The sequence below is a fragment of the Bactrocera oleae genome, unplaced genomic scaffold (genome assembly GCF_042242935.1).
Source record: "Bactrocera oleae isolate idBacOlea1 unplaced genomic scaffold, idBacOlea1 ctg00000009.1, whole genome shotgun sequence".
NCBI classification, from domain to species: Eukaryota; Metazoa; Arthropoda; class Insecta; order Diptera; family Tephritidae; genus Bactrocera; species Bactrocera oleae.
This window is the reverse complement of record NW_027212752.1, coordinates 565001-582920: the sequence shown is the minus strand read 5'-3', so window position 1 is coordinate 582920 and position 17920 is coordinate 565001. Positions and strand designations below refer to the sequence as shown.

The window sequence follows — 17920 nt, the reverse complement described above, 5'->3', positions numbered from 1 at the left end:
CAACAAGTATTCTACCAAACCCCCCCTCTACAGAAACACATACACCCAGTTGTGAGGAATCCACAACTACACAATCATAGTTGGGATCACTCACAACAATTGCAGCATTAGCCCTAACGTCCAAAAAGACCCTGAAACCACCCGGAAAACCTCGAACCACACCATTGGTGGCGTAGGGCTCCTGGAGTAAGGCAATGCCGCACCCCCCCTCAGTCATATACCCCCCCAACTCGCACATTACGGCATACGACCCCTGACAGGTTAACTGAATAATCCCCCCCATCAGTGTCTGGCGAGGGCGCGCTCAACAATCCCACAATATATCGGGCAGACAGCCGACATCATAAAATGCCCAGCTGGCCTACCCTTGAATGCACAGTTACGGCAATGGATTGCATTGACGCAACTGGCAGCTCTATGGCCTTCCTGACCGCACCTCCGGCAGACATCTGATTTGGCCCTACACTCAGCGACCCTATGACCAAAACCCATACACCGGAAGCAGCCAGCAATGGGGTTATCCGGTCGCACCCGGAAGGAGAACCACTTGATGTAGCACCTACCTGCCTCCAAGAGGGCGGACATCATTTTGTCCGTACCCTCAAGAACAACATTAGTGCTACCATCAGGAGCCACCTTCCAGGGACGACTGACCATCCTTACTTCCGACTTCTGGGACGCCGAGCTAAATTCTGGAAGGTTCAACCGGAGAAGTTCTTCCATGAATTCCGGATCTCCGTGTAAACCCCCTGAACCACAACCCGAGGACCCAACTTCCGGTTGACACTCACGTCTAACCCCACCTCCCCAAACTTTGCGTTAGTCGCCACTTTTTCCCTCTCAGAAACAGAAGGTGTGCGGATCACCGCTCCACCACCCTTGATAGGCTTCACCTCATGGATCCTCACACCGAGTGAAGGACCCACCTCCTTAACTACATTTCTAATTACTTCCTTAGAGGAAGTTGCAGGCCCCTTGCTCCTGACCACAACAGACCAGGTTTCAACAGGCTTCGGCGCCACCGGTGCAATCGCCTCCAGTACAGGTGCTGGGGGCGGAGGCATCGGTGCCGATGGAGCCGGCATTGACCTGCTCGGTGGCGAGGAGTGTCCCCTACAGCCTCCTCTAAGGGCATCAACTTGCCCGCGAAGATGGGCATTCTCGGTAATAACCGTCATTAGGAGTGCTTCGTATTTAGAAGCAAGCTCCATCAGCCCCTTCACGGTTTCCATCTCAAACTTTTTGTCTCCAAAGACCAACCCGCTTAGCTCCCCAGTAATCCTCTTAACAGCACCAACATGGCTTACCGCACTACCACCACCAGCAACAGCGCCCTTGGCTAATTCACGGTTGCCACCCTTACTATCCTTCTTATTCACCATGTTGGAACTAACACCTATTTTCTTTCCACCCTCATTAACACGCCCAACACCTTTTCCAGCCTTAACCTCACCACCTTTATCGACACTCATCTTAGCGTCACCCCCCTTCTTAACTGTGTCAGCAGTATCCCCTGTCTCAGACGAACTACTGCTTTCACTGGAGTCAGTGAAGCGCACAAAGCCCCCCGATTTCGCCAAAGGTGGTGACCTCAACCTCACTTTTCTGCGCACCGGTGACCCATCAGTAGATGACACTGCACTATCCTCACCGGACGACGCCCCTACAACCATTTTTGCAGGCACAGACCCATCGCTCTCAGCAAGGGACTTAACCTTCCTCCTCCGTGGGGGAGGCATCTTCAACCTAGATCCCCTACCAGGCAGGCTGATCCGCCGGTAAAAAACACTGGCGCAGAAGCCCCTGTTCCGGAAAGATCAAACAGTCGCTAACCAGGCACGTGCGATTGAACGCACTGAAGAAGCTAACTCGCGCGTAAACCCGCTCAATAGCAGTTACCACCCAAACAGTCGATTATCGCGTTATCGCAGGGACACAACTCACACCTCCAGCCAAAGGCGTGGAAGAGGTCACTCAATTAACCGCCGGACAGAACAAAGTCCCCGTAACGGTTGCGAATCGACCGATGTGACGTTGTATCAATCGCACCGTGGGCTAAAAGTCAACCACTATGACCTTAATTCACCCTGGAGTCAGCGCCTCCAATACTAGGACAACCACTAACACCCTAGAAGCAAAACTGGCGAAATCCCCTAGAAAACAGCAGCAACTGAAAACCAGACACTCAACACAGCACTCCTGAATAGGCCACCCAAGCCAAAAACACCACCACGGCACAGTCACTGAGACTACGGACGGGCCCGCCTACAAAACCTAATCTACGAATCTAATCCAGAAAAAAAAAAAAAAATTAAAGTACACACTCAACTAACAATACACTCACCCACAAGCAGGCGTTGTAATTGCCTGCCACGAAATTTCCAAAAAAAAGAAAAATTTTTTCCCAAAAACCACTTTTAATAAATCTACCTGCTACCTACAACCAAACAAATGCCCTAAGCAAGCGTTGAAAAGCAAAAGCCTGCTATCCCTAATAAAAAACTAATACCAGCTAGAGTGCTCGTATACACAATTACGTGAACACTGAAAACACCTGCTGTAACTAAAAATCTACTTGCAGTTAGCAGGCGTTGAAATCCTAATAAAAAGTCAAAGCCTACTAACGCGAAAAAATAACTAACATAAACAAGAGTGCTCGTATACACAATCTCGTGAATACCAGAAAAACACCCGCTGTAATTAAAAGTCTACTTGCAGTTAGCAGGCGTTGAAATTCCGATGAAATATCAAAGCCTACTTATGCAAATAAAAACTAACGCAAGCTAGAGTGCTCGTACACACAATCATATAACACGAAAACACTTGTTTTATTTAAAAGCTACTCGATAAATTCACAATTTCTCAAACAAAAACTCGTAAATTCATTTATATATACTTACATATATATATGGCAAAGCCCACTACGGCAATTTTGTGTGAGTTTTCGAAAAACCACTTCACACTACCAACACATATGCACGTATGCACTCTCACTACACCGACTCTACACTGAAAAATTCACAAATACTCACACGACCGAATTAAAAATTCAAATTATGCGCTAGCACGTCTGCTCGCTATGAATGCCTACGAATGAATGAGTAGATAGGGACAACTTGCGTTGTAGATTAACGTGAGTTCCTGCCGGCGACGGCCTTACCTCACGGTGCTCAAAACACAACGGATCAATACAATGCGTTGATCAGCGCCCCAAACAAAACAAGCTTATGCAAGTATTTATTTGGATACCAGTGGCAGTGTGTCTGGGTCCACACTACCATCTTGGTATGATTCGAGGCCGACCTAAAACCTCTTCCGTTTTCGGGTACGGCACCCAGTTACTTGTGTAACTTCTTTTTTCGAACTGAAAATTCAGTTCTTCCAGCATTTAGGTTTAAACCACAGCCACCACGATACTCCCCAAAGGGCCGAACCCAATGAGCAGATTGAACAGAAGTCCAAGGGCTTTCTGCTCCCCGTGGTACCGGAAAGTCTCCGGTCAGACTGCGTAGCCTAAACTACTGCCAGTTGAGCTCCCCATTACTCAAATGACTGGTGACATTTGTCGCTTGAACTTCAAATGTCTTTTTATTCGCTTTTTCATTTAAAGTGTTTCTAATATCAGTTCAAGCTGAGTATTATAGCACTATCACTCCATATACTATGCTGATATTACTGGGCAAAGAATATAATAACAGTCATAGTGCATATTGGCTTTTAGTCGCCTTTTACGACAGGCATGCCTTGCCGCGGGCATATTCTTTCCCCAAACCCGCAGGGGAAAGTAGATAGGGACAGAGGGAATCTCGTTAATCCATTCATGCGCGTCACTAATTAGATGACGAGGCATTTGGCTACCTTAAGAGAGTCATAGTTACTCCCGCCGTTTACCCGCGCTTACTTGAATTTCTTCACTTTGACATTCAGAGCACTGGGCAGAAATCACATTGTGTCAACACCCGTTAGGGCCATCACAATGCTTTGTTTTAATTAGACAGTCGGATTCCCCAAGTCCGTGCCAGTTCTGAATTGATTGTTAATTGATAATCGTTATAATTTAAAAAGTATCTATACAATAATAAATCCTTTAGAAATTTTAGCAAGAAAGTTCCGAAATTGGCTACGTAACTACTATCCGGGGAACAAGAATCGAAATTCTCTATTTACCCAGAACGAGTACATAAACTATGGTATTGCTTCCCAATCAAGCCCGACTATCTCAATCTTCAGAGCCAATCCTTATCCCGAAGTTACGGATCTAATTTGCCGACTTCCCTTACCTACATTATTCTATCGACTAGAGACTCTTCACCTTGGAGACCAGCTGCGGATATTGGTACGGCCTGTTGAGAAGTTTGCGTAACCCCACCATAAATTTTCAAGGTCCGAGGAGAAAATATCGACACAACAGTAAATGTCATGCTCTTCTAGTCCATCTACCATATCTCTCTTCGAAAGACTTCCATGGTAGTACGACTATAAAACAGAAAAGAAAACTCTTCCGATACCTCTCGACGGCTTCTTTATGGTCGTTCCTGTTGCCAGGATGAGCACAAGGCCCATTTTTAATAACAAACGGATACTCAACAGGTTACGGAATTGGAACCGTATTCCCTTTCGGTCAAAATTATTCAAGTGTTTAATTACTATGGAATAAAAATTCATTCATTTCATTTCATTAAAACTTGAAAATTTTCGGCTTTCGCCTTGAACTTAGGACCGACTAACTCGTGATCAACCACTGTTCACACGAAACCCTTCTCCACTTCAGTCCTCCAAGGTCTCATTCGATTATTTGCTACTACCACCAAGATCTGTACCAATAGCGGCTCCATGCAGGCTTACGCCAAACACTTCTAAGCACACCATTGTACCCTCCTACTCACTAAAGTTTCAAAATTTATAATCCAACCGAAATTGTATTATAAATCATGTACTTTAACGGTAATGTATAGGTATACAACTTAAGCGCCATCCATTTTAAGGGCTAGTTGCTTCGGCAGGTGAGTTGTTACACACTCCTTAGCGGATTACGACTTCCATGTCCACCGTCCTGCTGTTTTAAGCAACCAACGCCTTTCATGGTATCTGCATGAGTTGTTAATTTAGGCACCGTAACATTACGTTTGGTTCATCCCACAGCGCCAGTTCTGCTTACCAAAAGTGGCCCACTGGGCACATTATATCATAACCTCAACCTTCATATCAAGAAAGGTGAGGTTCTTACCCATTTAAAGTTTGAGAATAGGTTAAGGTCGTTTCGACCCTAAGGCCTCTAATCATTCGCTTTACCAGATAAGATTATTTTACATAATTTTTAAATGCACCAGGTATCCTGAGGGAAACTTCGGAGGGAACCAGCTACTAGATGGTTCGATTGGTCTTTCGCCCCTATACTCAATTCTGACAATCGATTTGCACGTCAGAACTGTTTCGGTCTTCCATCAGGGTTTCCCCTGACTTCAACCTGATCAAGTATAGTTCACCATCTTTCGGGTCACAGCATATATGCTCAAGGTACGCTCCAGTTAGAGGTATAAATAATAATAAATTATCATTATACATAACTATATGGAACGCCCCGGGATTGAATTAATAATGTAATACATTAAAAATTAATCCCATTATTAATACAGTTAAGTTAATTTCGCCATTAGGTTTAATATAACCCAATGACTTGCACATATGTTAGACTCCTTGGTCCGTGTTTCAAGACGGGTCCCGAAGGTATCCTGAATCTTTCGCATTGTTAATCATATAAATGCATACAATTAATATTAAAATCAATGATAATAATATTATTGTAAAATTCAAAAGAATTTTAGCATTATATATAATAAAATCTATCAACACTTTATCAAATCATCAGTAATTATTCTATGTTAATAAGCTAAAAGCAAATTAATTTGAATAAACTTAAAAACCAATGATCTTTTGATAAATATTTTATTATGTTAATAGATTACAATGTCCTTATATGAAAAAAATGCACACTATTACTATAATATTTAATATTAAATACTACAGTTATAATGATGAATTTTTCATAATGGATATTCAGGTTCATCGGGCTTAACTTCTAAGCAGTTTCACGTACTATTTAACTCTCTATTCAGAGTTCTTTTCAACTTTCCCTCACGGTACTTGTTTACTATCGGTCTCATGGTTATATTTAGTTTTAGATGGAGTTTACCACCCACTTAGTGCTGCACTATCAAGCAACACGACTCTTTGGAAATATCTTTCTAGTAATCATTAACGTTATACGGGCCTGGCACCCTCTATGGGTAAATGGCCTCATTTAAGAAGGACTTAAATCGTTAATTTCTCATACTAGATATTAAGATATTCCATACACTGCATCTCACATTTGCCATATGGACAAAGTGACTTAGTGCTGAACTATTTTCTTTTCGCTCGCCGCTACTAAGAAAATCCTTGTTAGTTTCTTTTCCTCCCCTCATTAATATGCTTAAATTCAGGGGGTAGTCCCATATGAGTTGAGGTTGTATAAAATATATTTTAGATTGATTTGTTTATTTTTATTTAATTTTTTTGCTATTTGCTATTTTAAAGAAATCTATTTTTATATCTTGATTACTCAAATATTATTCAATCTTTTTATCCCTTTTTAAAATTCATAATATAATAATTAATAAAATTAACAACATTATTCCTCCACATATCATATATTTTTTTTTATTATAAATTTTTCTCAATACAATAGAGTGAATTAATTCTAGAATAAAAATTTATTTTATGCTAGACATTCCTCTTATGTATTATTTAATATAATTTAAATAATGTTGAAAATTTTTTCTTTTATGGGAATACTAAGATTCTCATTTATCATAAATTTTCGTTCAAATATGAGGTATTCAAAAATATATTTCCTATATTTCTTTTTATGCTATTAATATTATGGATTCAAAAATACAATCCAATAATATGCCATATGCTTAAATTCTATTAATTGACTAAAAGAATAAGCAACTAATTTAGCATAGTCTTACAACCCTCAACCATATGTAGTCCAAGCAGCACTTTAAAATTAATTAAAGTACATAAGAGCATGGACCGCAATATGCGTTCAAAATGTCGATGTTCATGTGTCCTGCAGTTCACACGATGACGCACAGTTTGCTGCGTTCTTCATCGACCCATGAGCCGAGTGATCCACCGCTTAGAGTGATAATTTTTTTGTATTTTTTTAATTCAAAGTCAAAGAATTTTAATTTATTGAAAGTATTAATAATTAATCAATAATAAATGTTTAATACAAAAGTTTAAAACATCTTTCAAGAAATTGTAATTTTAAACCCAAACATTTGCAGCTGCGCATGTCTTAGGTCAACAAAAACAGTAATACCTTTTATATATTATTTTCTTCTCTATTTGTGCGTTTTCTTTTTTTTAATTTTTCAACATGTTTTTAATCACAAATAGAAAATACCATAAAAAAAAGGTATTACACACGTTAATGTGAACAAGTTAACTTATCATTTATAATATTTTATATAAATATCACAATTAAATATTATTTTCTATATAAATAATAAGTACAGCTATATGTTTAAAGGTTTTTTTATTGCGTTCAAATACAATGTATGCGAAGTTCACAATATAATATATATTGTCATAATGCATTACAAGGAGTTAAAAAAAAAAAAAAAACAGAAAAACATTCAAAACATTGTATAATTCAAAACATTTTGAATGAAAAGAACAAAAAGAAAACTTTTATTTCTTTTTTATTCTTTTTTTTTATTTTGTTTTTATATAATTATTTTTTTTTTCTTTTCGGATAGGAACACAATAATGATCCTTCCGAAGGTTCACCTACGGAAACCTTGTTACGACTTTTACTTCCTCTAAATAATCAAGTTCGGTCAACTTTTGCGAAACAACCGTGAAACACAAGGCGTCACAGTGATCACGTCCTTAGACCTCACTAAATAATTCAATCGGTAGTAGCGACGGGCGGTGTGTACAAAGGGCAGGGACGTAATCAATGCGAGTTAATGACTCACACTTACTGGGAATTCCAAGTTCATGTGAACAGTTTCAGTTCACAATCCCAAGCATGAAAGTGGTTCAGCGGTTTACCCGGACCTCTCGGTCTAGGAAATACACGTTGATACTTTCATTGTAGCGCGCGTGCAGCCCAGGACATCTAAGGGCATCACAGACCTGTTATTGCTCAATCTCGTTACTGCTAGACGCAATTTGTCCATTTAAGAAGCTAGTGTCCTTATAATGGGACAAACCAACAGGTACGACTCCACTTATATAAACACATTCAAACACTTGTACATTCAAGATGAACGCATGAATGAAGTCTATATAAGCTTCAACACCATAATCCTGAAAGCATCTATTTAATATATTTGAGTCTCGTTCGTTATCGGAATTAACCAGACAAATCACTCCACGAACTAAGAACGGCCATGCACCACCACCCATAGATTCGAGAAAGAGCTATCAATCTGTCTTACACGCTTATGTTCGGACCTGGTAAGTTTTCCCGTGTTGAGTCAAATTAAGCCGCAGGCTCCACTCCTGGTGGTGCCCTTCCGTCAATTAATTTAAGTTTCAGCTTTGCAACCATACTTCCCCCGGAGCCCAAAAGCTTTGGTTTCCCGGGAAGCGACTGAGAGAGCCCTAGTAGTAGCTACACCCAATTGCTAGCTGGCATCGTTTATGGTTAGAACTAGGGCGGTATCTGATCGCCTTCGAACCTCTAACTTTCGTTCTTGATTAATGAAAACATCTTTGGCAAATGCTTTCGCTTAAGTTAGTCTTACGACGGTCCAAGAATTTCACCTCTCGCGTCGTAATACTAATGCCCCCAAACTGCTTCTATTAATCATTACCTCTTGATCTAAAAACCAATGAAAGTAGAACAGAGGTCTTATTTCATTATTCCATGCACAAAATATTCAGGCATTTGGAGCCTGCTTTAAGCACTCTAATTTGTTCAAAGTAATTGTACCGGCCCACAACAACACTCGATGAAGAGCACTGAAGCAGGTTTAAATAGGAGGAATATATAAAAAATACATTGTATTAATTATATATAAGAACTCCACCGGTAATACGCTTACATACATAAGGTAATGTACATACCACAATTATAGTTGTACTACCCGTATGAAGCACAAATTCAACTACGAACGTTTTAACCGCAACAACTTTAATATACGCTATTGGAGCTGGAATTACCGCGGCTGCTGGCACCAGACTTGCCCTCCAATAGGTCCTTGTTAAAGGATTTAAAGTGTACTCATTCCAATTACAGGGCCTCGGATATGAGTCCTGTATTGTTATTTTTCGTCACTACCTCCCCGAACTGGGAGTGGGTAATTTACGCGCCTGCTGCCTTCCTTAGATGTGGTAGCCGTTTCTCAGGCTCCCTCTCCGGAATCGAACCCTGATTCCCCGTTACCCGTTGCAACCATGGTAGTCCTAGATACTACCATCAAAAGTTGATAGGGCAGACATTTGAAAGATCTGTCGTCGGTACGAGACCATACGATCTGCAAGTTATCTAGAGTTCAACCAATATAACGATCAAATAATCGCTTGGTTTTAGCCTAATAAAACCACACGTTCCAAAAGGTCCGTGTTTATTTTGCATGTATTAGCTCTAGAATTACCACAGTTATCCAAGTAACTGTTAACGATCTATGGAACCATAACTGATATAATGAGCCTTTTGCGGTTTCACTTTTAATTTGTTTGTACTTAGACATGCATGGCTTAATCTTTGAGACAAGCATATAACTACTGGCAGGATCAACCAGAATAATATATATTTCTTTTTTATATAATATTTTTTATATTATATAACAGTTTAAAATGATATTTTCTTATTTTAAAATTATACACAAATACACAAAACATAAAACATAAAAACATTTACAATATACACAACAATTTTTCTATGTTTCTTTCTTTACTATATTTTTTTTCATTATATTTCATTTCTATGTGTGATTTTGTAATGGATTTTTTTAATTTTTGTTTTGGTATCGTGAAAAGAATTTTCGTTCTCTATACATATTATTATTTAATTATTATGTAAGAACGATATTTCTTCTTATATTGGCAAAATTTTCAAATAATATCATTCTATACATTTTACTTTATTTCAATGCATATAGTAATATATATACCTTTTTTTAAGAGTATATACATTTTTTTTTTGATTTGAAATTAATAATTTCAAATTCTATTATATTTATTTCAATAATAAATATATGATATAAAGTATTTTCGGGTGCAACACATTAATATTTTATTTTATTTAAAAACCATCCTTTTACACAATAAACCATCCTTTTAAATAAGTAAATATTAGAATAGCTCACAAATAAAACTAAAATATTGTTTAATATTTATTTCTACAATATGTTAGTATAGAATAATAGATTTTTATTTTTTTGTATAAAACAAAATCTATTTCTATTTAAACTAACTGTAGGAAACCAGGAATAAAAAACGCTCATTATATACAATATGTTAGTACAGAATATAGAGTTTTGTATAAAACAAAATCTATTTCTATTTAAACTAACTGTATAAAAACCAGGAATAAAAAACGCTCATTATATACAATATGTTAGTACAGAATATAGAGTTTTGTATAAAACAAAATCTATTTCTATTTAAACTAACTGTATAAAAACCAGGAATAAAAAACGCTCATTATATACAATATGTTAGTACAGAATATAGAGTTTTGTATAAAACAAAATCTATTTCTATTTAAACTAACTGTATAAAAACCAGGAATAAAAAACGCTCATTATATACAATATGTTAGTACAGAATATAGAGTTTTGTATAAAACAAAATCTATTTCTATTTAAACTAACTGTATAAAAACCAGGAATAAAAAACGCTCATTATATACAATATGTTAGTACAGAATATAGAGTTTTGTATAAAACAAAATCTATTTCTATTTAAACTAACTGTATAAAAACCAGGAATAAAAAAACGCTCATTATATACAATATGTTAGTACAGAATATAGAGTTTTGTATAAAACAAAATCTATTTCTATTTAAACTAACTGTATAAAAACCAGGAATAAAAAACGCTCATTATATACAATATGTTAGTACAGAATATAGAGTTTTGTATAAAACAAAATCTATTTCTATTTAAACTAACTGTATAAAAACCAGGAATAAAAAACGCTCATTATATACAATATGTTAGTACAGAATATAGAGTTTTATATAAAACAAAATCTATTTCTATTTAAACTAACTGTATAAAAACCAGGAATAAAAAAACGCTCATTATATACAATATGTTAGTACAGAATATAGAGTTTTGTATAAAACAAAATCTATTTCTATTTAAACTAACTGTATAAAAACCAGGAATAAAAAGGCACACAAAATCAACTTTCATTTTCATATTTACTTAAAAATACATATAAAGTAAAAAATATTTCCATATAAATACTAAGTAAATAAAGTCATACAAGTATGAAAATTTTCATACAAGTACTAAATACATAAATCATATAAGTATAGTAATATTCATACTTATAAGTATTTAAAAACAACTTCTTACTAATAAACTAACATAAGGAATTCAAATATATAAAAGTACTAGCTTTTACCCGCGGCTTCGCTCGCATCGAATCCATCAAATAAATAACTGATATCATTATAGTAGATATGGATCCATATAAAGAATATATTTTATATATATTCCAATTCTTAGTTATGAAATTACGACGACGCGTGGTTCTTACTTCTGCATCATTAATTCTTCTTGCCTGCAATTGTTCTTGCGTTTCCGTTGCTCTTCTAGCTTCCTGCTGCTAAGCTTGTCTTTTCGAACTTACTCGTGCCTGATGAGAAGTTTCAGCTGCTCTCAAAACACGTTGTCGATCTGCTTGCTGTTGCCTTCTCAGCTCTGCTTGAACTTCACATTCTTTATTTCGTGTAACTTTAGCCTTACGCACCGGCGTAGAATTTCTTGACAGCGCCGATTTCCGCTTTCGAGGCATTTTTATATTTAATAAGAGTAACTAATAATATTTGTGTTATTTCTCTGATTTACGTTTTTTATACATTTATGTTTTCTTTCATTTTTAATTTTTTCGACAAACAATCATTTCTGCCAAACTTTTGTTTTTCAATTTCAAAATTTTCAAATTTATTTTCCAAACATATATAATCTTCCAAAATAATTTTTTTAATAATCCGTAAAAAATTTATAAATTTTGTAATAAAAAGTATCCTATGTTCATTCTGACACCTCTAAGAGTATATGTACAAAATTTCGTGATGATCTGTTAAGTAGTTTTTGCGTGAAAGCTTAACAAACAAACGGACTTTCGCATTTATAATATTAGTATAGATAATACATTTCCTAGCAGTAAAAATTTTTCATATAAGTACTAAATGTATAAAGTCTATGAAGTAATAAATTTTCATATAAGTACTATTTCAGTATATGTCAATTTGAGCAGATTTGTGCAAATTTGTTATAAATGTTCTCTGCCATGTTGACGTTACCAACCCGAAAATATATGGAAAAATTCTTTTAACCTATTTAAAATTTAAAAACTCATATATACGTGGGTAATTTATATCATTTTCAAATATCGTCATGGTCATAATACAACTAATAACATCAAAAGTATTTTTACAATCGATTTTTTTTTTAAATTTTTAACTTGTATGACTTCATATTTAATACTTATATGAAAATTTATTACTTCATAGACTTTATACATTTAATACTTATATGAAAATTTATTACTTCATAGACTTTATACATTTAATACTTATATGAAAATTCATTACTTCATAGACTTTATATTTTTTATACTTATATAAAAATTTATTACTTCATAGACTTTATATTTTACTTCATAGACTTTATACATTTAATACTTATATGAAAATTTATTACTTCATAGACTTTATACAATTAATACTTATATGAAAATTTATTACTTCATAGACTTTATACAATTAATACTTATATGAAAATTTATTACTTCATAGACTTTATACATTTAATACTTATATGAAAATTCATTACTTCATAGACTTTATATTTTTTATACTTATATAAAAATTTATTACTTCATAGACTTTATATTTTACTTCATAGACTTTATACATTTAATATTTATATGAAAATTTATTACTTCATAGACTTTATACAATTAATACTTATATGAAAATTTATTACTTCATAGACTTTATACAATTAATACTTATATGAAAATTGATTACTTCATAGACTTTATACAATTAATACTTATATGAAAATTTATTACTTCATAGACTTTATACAATTAATACTTATATGAAAATTTATTACTTCATAGACTTTATATATTTACTACTTATATGAAAATTTATTACTTCATAGACTTTATACAATTAATACTTATATGAAAATTTATTACTTCATAGACTTTATACAATTAATACTTATATGAAAATTTATTACTTCATAGACTTTATACATTTAGTACTTATATGAAAATTTATTACTTCATAGACTTTATACAATTAATACTTATATGAAAATTTATTACTTCATAGACTTTATACAATTAATACTTATATGAAAATTTATTACTTCATAGACTTTATACAATTAATACTTATATGAAAATTTATTACTTCATAGACTTTATATATTTACTACTTATATGAAAATTTATTACTTCATAGACTTTATACAATTAATACTTATATGAAAATTTATTACTTCATAGACTTTATACAATTAATACTTATATGAAAATTTATTACTTCATAGACTTTATATATTTACTACTTATATGAAAATTTATTACTTCATAGACTTTATACATTTAGTACTTATATGAAAATTTATTACTTCATAGACTTTATACAATTAATACTTATATGAAAATTTATTACTTCATAGACTTTATACAATTAATAGTTATATGAAAATTTATTACTTCATAGACTTTATACAATTAATACTTATATGAAAATTTATTACTTCATAGACTTTATACAATTAATACTTATATGAAAATTTATTACTTCATAGACTTTATACAATTAATACTTATATGAAAATTTATTACTTCATAGACTTTATACAATTAATACTTATATGAAAATTTATTACTTCATAGACTTTATATATTTACTACTTATATGAAAATTTATTACTTCATAGACTTTATACAATTAATACTTATATGAAAATTTATTACTTCATAGACTTTATACAATTAATACTTATATTAAAATTTATTACTTCATAGACTTTATACATTTAATACTTATATGAAAATTTATTACTTCATAGACTTTATATATTTAATACTTATATGAAAATTTATTACTTCATAGACTTTATACAATTAATAGTTATATGAAAATTTATTACTTCATAGACTTTATACAATTAATACTTATATGAAAATTTATTACTTCATAGACTTTATACAATTAATACTTATATGAAAATTCATTACTTCATAGACTTTATATTTTTTATACTTATATAAAAATTTATTACTTCATAGACTTTATATTTTACTTCATAGACTTTATACAATTAATACTTATATGAAAATTTATTACTTCATAGACTTTATACAATTAATACTTATATTAAAATTTATTACTTCATAGACTTTATACAATTAATACTTATATGAAAATTTATTACTTCATAGACTTTATATATTTACTACTTATATGAAAATTTATTACTTCATAGACTTTATACATTTAGTACTTATATGAAAATTTATTACTTCATAGACTTTATACAATTAATACTTATATGAAAATTTATTACTTCATAGACTTTATACAATTAATAGTTATATGAAAATTTATTACTTCATAGACTTTATACAATTAATACTTATATGAAAATTTATTACTTCATAGACTTTATACAATTAATACTTATATGAAAATTTATTACTTCATAGACTTTATACAATTAATACTTATATGAAAATTTATTACTTCATAGACTTTATACAATTAATACTTATATGAAAATTTATTACTTCATAGACTTTATATATTTACTACTTATATGAAAATTTATTACTTCATAGACTTTATACAATTAATACTTATATGAAAATTTATTACTTCATAGACTTTATACAATTAATACTTATATTAAAATTTATTACTTCATAGACTTTATACATTTAATACTTATATGAAAATTTATTACTTCATAGACTTTATATATTTAATACTTATATGAAAATTTATTACTTCATAGACTTTATACAATTAATACTTATATGAAAATTTATTACTTCATAGACTTTATACATTTAGTACTTATATGAAAATTTATTACTTCATAGACTTTATACAATTAATACTTACATGAAAATTTATTACTTCATAGACTTTATACAATTAATACTTATATGAAAATTTATTACTTCATAGACTTTATACAATTAATACTTATATGAAAATTTATTACTTCATAGACTTTATACAATTAATACTTATATGAAAATTTATTACTTCATAGACTTTATACAATCAATACTTATATGAAAATTTATTACTTCATAGACTTTATACATTTACTACTTATATGAAAATTTATTACTTCATAGACTTTATACAATTAATACTTATATGAAAATTTATTATTTCATAGACTTTATACAATTAATACTTATATGAAAATTTATTACTTCATAGACTTTATACAATTAATACTTATATGAATATTTATTACTTCATAGACTCTATACATTTAATACTTATATGAAAATTTATTACTTCATAGACTTTATACATTTAATACTTATATGAAAATTTATTACTTCATAGACTTTATACAATTAATACTTATATGAAAATTTATTACTTCATAGACTTTATACAATTAATACTTATATGAAAATTTATTACTTCATAGACTTTATACATTTAATACTTATATGAAAATTTATTATTTCATAGACTTTATACAATTAATACTTATATGAAAATTTATTACTTCATAGACTTTATACAATTAATAGTTATATGAAAATTTATTACTTCATAGACTTTATACAATTAATACTTATATGAAAATTTATTACTTCATAGACTTTATACATTTAATACTTATATGAAAATTTATTACTTCATAGACTTTATACAATTAATACTTATATGAAAATTCATTACTTCATAGACTTTATATTTTTTATACTTATATAAAAATTTATTACTTCATAGACTTTATATTTTACTTCATAGACTTTATACAATTAATACTTATATGAAAATTTATTACTTCATAGACTTTATACAATTAATACTTATATGAAAATTTATTACTTCATAGACTTTATATATTTACTACTTATATGAAAATTTATTACTTCATAGACTTTATACATTTAGTACTTATATGAAAATTTATTACTTCATAGACTTTATACAATTAATACTTATATGAAAATTTATTACTTCATAGACTTTATACAATTAATAGTTATATGAAAATTTATTACTTCATAGACTTTATACAATTAATACTTATATGAAAATTTATTACTTCATAGACTTTATACAATTAATACTTATATGAAAATTTATTACTTCATAGACTTTATACAATTAATACTTATATGAAAATTTATTACTTCATAGACTTTATACATTTAATACTTATATGAAAATTTATTACTTCATAGACTTTATACAATTAATACTTATATGAAAATTTATTACTTCATAGACTTTATACATTTAATACTTATATGAAAATTTATTATTTCATAGACTTTATACAATTAATACTTATATGAAAATTTATTACTTCATAGACTTTATACATTTAATACTTATATGAAAATTTATTATTTCATAGACTTTATACAATTAATACTTATATGAAAATTTATTACTTCATAGACTTTATACAATTAATAGTTATATGAAAATTTATTACTTCATAGACTTTATACAATTAATACTTATATGAAAATTTATTACTTCATAGACTTTATACATTTAATACTTATATGAAAATTCACTACTTCTTCATTTAATATTGCAAGCAAAGTATTTTGGTTAACATTTTTATTTTCATGTTATTAAAACACTTGATATACTATTATACCATATTGTATAATATGATTTTAATTCAATTACTTTATTACTTTGGTATATTATAAGATAGTCGTTTGATAACAATCCCAACACTTACCTTATTTTCAATAAATATTGAAAACAAAGTTTTATACGTTCAAATTTTTATTTTAATGTTATGATTCTCTCAAACACTCATTAATATACCATATTGTATAATATGCTTTAATTTCAATTACTTTATTACTTTTGGTATATTAAATGATAGTCGTTTGATAACAATCCCAACACTTACCTTATTTTCAATAAATATTGAAAACAAAGTTTTATGCGTTCAAATTTTTATTTTCATGTTATGATTCTCTCAAACACTCATTAATATACCATATTGTATAATATGCTTTAATTTCAATTACTTTATTACTTTTGGTATATTAAATGATAGTCGTTTGATAACAATCCCAACACTTACCTTATTTTCAATAAATATTGAAAACAAAGTTTTATGCGTTCAAATTTTTATTTTCATGTTATGATTCTCTCAAACACTCATTAATATACCATATTGTATAATATGCTTTTATTTCAATTACTTTATTACTTTTGGTATATTAAATGATAGTCGTTTGGTAACAATCCCAACACTTACCTTATTTTCAATAAATATTGAAAACAAAGTTTTATGCGTTCAAATTTTTATTTTCATGTTATGATTCTCTCAAACACTCATTAATATACCATATTGTATAATATGCTTTTATTTCAATTACTTTATTACTTTTGGTATATTAAATGATAGTCGTTTGATAACAATC

The 17920-nt window shown here is 30.8% G+C and overlaps 2 non-coding genes and 1 pseudogene across 2 annotated transcripts; all 3 read right to left on the bottom strand.

Moving 5' to 3' along the window:
• Positions 1 to 3730: 3730 nt before the first annotated feature.
• LOC138858463 (large subunit ribosomal RNA) lies at positions 3731 to 6509 on the bottom strand (annotated as a pseudogene).
• Positions 6510 to 7012: 503 nt separating this feature from the next.
• On the bottom strand, positions 7013 to 7191 carry LOC138858313 (5.8S ribosomal RNA). The gene has a single exon (XR_011397454.1). It is a non-coding gene; the product is annotated as a 5.8S ribosomal RNA (ribosomal RNA).
• Positions 7192 to 7816: 625 nt separating this feature from the next.
• LOC138858391 (small subunit ribosomal RNA) lies at positions 7817 to 9806 on the bottom strand. Its single transcript, XR_011397526.1, has one exon. It is a non-coding gene; the product is annotated as a small subunit ribosomal RNA (ribosomal RNA).
• Between the last annotated feature and the right edge of the window lie 8114 nt (positions 9807 to 17920).